This window comes from Choloepus didactylus, chromosome 1 (assembly GCF_015220235.1).
Source record: "Choloepus didactylus isolate mChoDid1 chromosome 1, mChoDid1.pri, whole genome shotgun sequence".
In the NCBI taxonomy this organism is placed as follows: domain Eukaryota; kingdom Metazoa; phylum Chordata; class Mammalia; order Pilosa; family Megalonychidae; genus Choloepus; species Choloepus didactylus.
The window spans coordinates 87,275,079-87,279,842 of NC_051307.1; positions in this window are offsets into that span (position 1 = coordinate 87,275,079).

A 4,764-nucleotide genomic window follows, 5' to 3' on the forward strand; every position below is an offset into this window, starting at 1 on the left:
TTAATCCAGGATTTTTTTAGAAGTCTAAATGATTTTTAAAAATATTATGCTGTGGAAATTGTTAATTATTCTTATTGAACCTAAAAGAAGCTTTATTATAACCCTGCTATGTAGGAAATCGTCTAATTATTCCTTACCACTTGATAAAGCATGCTCCCTGTATAACAAAAGAAATAAAATACTTCCTTAATGAGACCTTCACCATTCCTAAATTAGGATGAAAATACATTTAATGCTCATTTAAAACTGTATAGGACTTTCTCCTATGGATATTTTGTCCTAACATTCAGCCATAGATTGGAGAATTAGGATAATTATTGAAGGTAGAAAAGGTGAGAGTTTCCTAGGGATTCTTAATTGTTTTATAATCCACTGATAAAATAAGAGAAAGACACATATGAAGTTTTCTAGAGGTGGGAGAGCATGGATAAATGGGAGAAGGTGGGCACAAAGTGGGAAGTAGAGACTGTTAGTAGTATAGGAAGGTAACATTTCTAAAGCCACTACTTAGTTCTAAACATTACACAATACGTCAGCCTCTCTTTTTGGCTCCAATCTACAAATACTCCCCCTTTTAGTAGTTCAAGCTATGAAATGCAGAGAGTAAATGTGACAATTTCCTCCACTCTTCAACAGTATCTAAAATGAAGTATAAGAAGTAGAATTGACAGAACATAGGAGTTAATAATGGATTGACTGTTACCAGATGAGGGAGAAGAAGGGGTAAAAGAAAACTAGGTTTCTGGTATGAGCACCCTAGTTGATTAAAATACCACTCACTGAAATGGGGAACAGGAATTCAGTTTTGGGTTTGTTTTCTGAGATTTCTGCAAAACATCCAAATGGAGGTATTCAATAGTTACATGGATCTGGAGCACAGAAAAGAGAGATCTGGGCTAGAGCTATCTATTTGTTAATCATTAGTTTATAAATTGTATTTGATGCCATGGAACTAGGTAGATCATACCATCTAGGAATTAGAATACATAGTGAGAAGACAGAAGACCTAGAATAGACTTGAGGCCATCCAACTATTCTTGTGGAGTGGCCAGAGAAGCAGGATAACCAGGAGATTGAGCCACAGAAGCCAAGAAAAAAGCATGTTAGAAAAAGAGAGGTCAGCTGTGTCAGCTGTGTTGAACACTCTTTGAGAAATCAAATATGAAGACTGAAAAGTGACGATTGGATTTAGCAATCTGTTGGAAATTAGAAATCTTAGCAAGAGCAGTTTTAGTGTAATGGTGAGAACAGAAACCAGATTGGTGTGTACTGGATGTTGAGGGGGAAATGAGGAAGTTTAAACAACTTGGAGACACTCAACTGTAAAGGGGAGTAAAGAGATAGGGTGATATCAAGTCGTTTTTGTTTTTTGTGTTTTTTTTTTTTAAGATGGGAGATATTATAACATGTTTAAATGCTGAGGGAAGGATCAGAAAGGAAAAGGTTAGAGATGGAGGAGAGGGAAGGAGTTAACTAATGAAATTAGATTCCTGAGAAACCTGGAGAGATAGGATCCAAAGCCCTGGCCTAGGACTGGGGGAGATATCCCTCTTAAATTGTCAAAGGGTTGGGGTGGGAGCAATTAGAGAAGGCCAGGATGGGCGCTGATGCAATGATTTTCTCAAAGATTTGGTAGTAGGGGATTGAGGGGATTTCTGCTGAATGGCTTCCATTTTCTCTATACAGGACAAAGTCATCAGCTGGGGTTGCAGCAGCAGAGAAGAAATTGGAGCATTGGGAAAAGTAGAGAGGTTATGAAATAGTTGTTGTGGACTATGACCTTATATCATTGGTTATCTTATCTTACTTTTGAATCTCAAATAGCTCTCTGCTCCAAAATATTGCAAAATCTGCTATTCACTTCTATCTCCCCAACCCCTCCCATTTCTCTTTTCCCTTTCCATGTTTTCCTCTTTTCCCTTACAACCAAACTGCTTGAAATACCAGTTTATGATAACTACCAACTATTGATCTTATTGTTCCTTAAATCTTTAGGGGTTGGGAAGAAGTATATGACCCAGGGAAAGAGGTAAAAGAGACTTCAGAGAAGTGGAAGGAAAATAAGAATAGAGTCGTACTGAGGAAACTAAGGAGAGAAAAGGTTCAAGAAGAGCTAAAGCTAACCTTCTCAGTTCACTCACCCTTTCTCCACTAAGGGTCCTGGAATCACGTTATTCCTTCAATAGAATTTCATTACTCTCATAACAATGTATTTTAAAATTAGTTTTATGCATGTCTGTCACTCCCCTGCCATGCTCAATTATTATTACTTCTTCAAGTCAGTATCACTATCTTATTCTTTATGATTTTGTCCCCTATCTAGCATTATCCCTTAGCACAAAATAGGCACTCAATATATATTTGTTGATTAAATGAAACATTTCTCTAATTTATGACTTAATCAAAGCTTCAAATTCAGGCCTGAACTTACAGCATGCAACATGAATATCATGAACTAGTATTCACTCATTTATAAATATTTATTGCAGGCCTACTATGTACTTGGTAGTATTTAAATTGCTGGGGATATAACCATAAACAAAACAGAGAAAAATTAATTTCTGCAAGTCATTTAACAATCATAAAACTGGCCCTTATAGCTATTCTTTTTCCTTTTCTCTCATCCTATACTATCAAAGGCTGAGGCCTTCATTAAGCTTGGTATGCAAAAGGGGAACAAGGCTCCTTTCTCAACACCTCCTTCTTTACTTCCCACACCCTGTAAAACACGTTTTTATAGCTACTACCCTTGACTTCTTCAGCCTTCTTCTTTTCTTGGATTGTAGAAAACTCTGTAAGAGTTGATGAATTATAACATGGTGACCATATTTTTAAATTAAAAAAATCAAGGCACATATTCTTTAAAAGTGTTTATTTTTTCTTACTTGTGAACATATGTGATGGTTAGGTTCATGTGTCACCTTGGCCAGGTGATGGTACCCAGGTGTCTGGTCAAGCAAGCACTGGCCTGTTACTACAAGGATATTTGTAGCTGGTTAATAAACCAGAATGCTGGTTTATTAAATCATCAGTCAGTTGGCTGTGGCTGTGACTGATTACATCAATGAAGAGCATGTCTTCCACAATGAGAGAATGCAATCAGCTGGATTTAATCCAATCAGTTGAAGATTTTTAAGTGAGACAGAGGAACTTCACTTCTTCTTCTACGACCAGTGAAGCATTTCCTGAGGAGTTCATTGAAGTTGCCAGTTTGTTGCCTGAGCAGTTCATCAAACATCTTCATTGGCTTTGCCAGTCTGCTGCCTGCCCTACAGAATTTGAATTCGTGCATACCACAGTTGCGTGAGACACTTTTATAAATCTTCTATTTATAGATATCTTTTGTTGATTCTGTTTCCCTAGAGAACCCTAATACAACATATTTACATAAAAAGTGTTACAGTGGTGTAAAATTTAAATCACACTTAATTATACATATAATGCATAACCTTCATTAAAAAGAATACAATTGGATGAAGGAAAACAAAGAAATTAACCAAGATACATATTTGCATGGTCATTTTCATCAGCTGCTACTAAATGACGGCATGTTGTTGCCCTCATATTTGTTTGAGGAACTCAACTTTCTTAATAATTGTGTATTCTTTCCAGTTTTTCCCCCAACATTTCTTGGAAAATCTCCGAGAATTCTTGTGGATTACCAGGAAAGATTTTACAATTCCAATGTTTGCCAATTGTTATTGCATTCGACAAAAGTTGTTATGAAGAAAAAAAAAAGCAAAAAAAAAAACAAACCAAGAACAAGCAAGCAAACAACAACAAAAATCTCCCAAATCCTGGATTTTGCCAGAAAGCGATTGACTTATGACATTTTTTTTCTGCTTGAAAGAATCATGTTTCCATGTTGAAATCTTTAAACGTATTCAACCATCTTTAATCTATAGATATATTTATCTTTGTCCCACTCTGCTAGCAAGTTCTTATTAAGCTATGATTTAAGGACACATTATTCATTAAACAGATAATATGATTGATTTAATTGCCTATTTTTCTACACTGACTATTTTGGCTCTCCACAACTGCACCCAGCCAATTTGTAATTTCTATGAATATTTCCTTTTTAAAGGAATACATTTCTAATGGTAATTATTAACCTACAAATGTCAACTATATACTACCCAAAGTCCAAATCATAACAAACATCATATTAATAGTTTCCATGCTAAGTTCTTTTACTTTGAGTGGTGAAAACCTTAAAATTTTTCCCCATACAATTCTTTCATGGTCACCAATATTCATATGAACACTGAAAAACATTGGTGCTGAAAAAATAATAACAATAGTTAACATATACGGAGTGCTTCCTATGTGCCTGGCAGTGTGTTGAGTACCAGCATGAAATCTTTCATTTAATCTTCACAACAATCCTATGAGGTTGGTAATATTATCTTCCTTTTGTAGATAAGAACTTGAAGCACAGAGAGGTTGAAAAACTTGCCCAAGGTCAAGCACTGAATAAGTGACATACTCAGGTCTCTCTGAAATCAGTCTCTGCTCTTAAAAATACACTACTGTACATCTCCAACTTCCCCATAGTTTTTGCCAAGCAAATTTAAAAACAGCATCATGAAAAACAGTGGTATTGTTGAAGAACAGGAATCTCTGAGGCATTTTGATGGTTTAAGAGAAAAATGCTACAGAATATTTTAAATAGGGACTGTCTCAGAAAATTTAAGATACTTGGTCTCCATAATTAAAGTACATTAGACACAGACACACTTGGAAACTATGCAAAATAAAGCA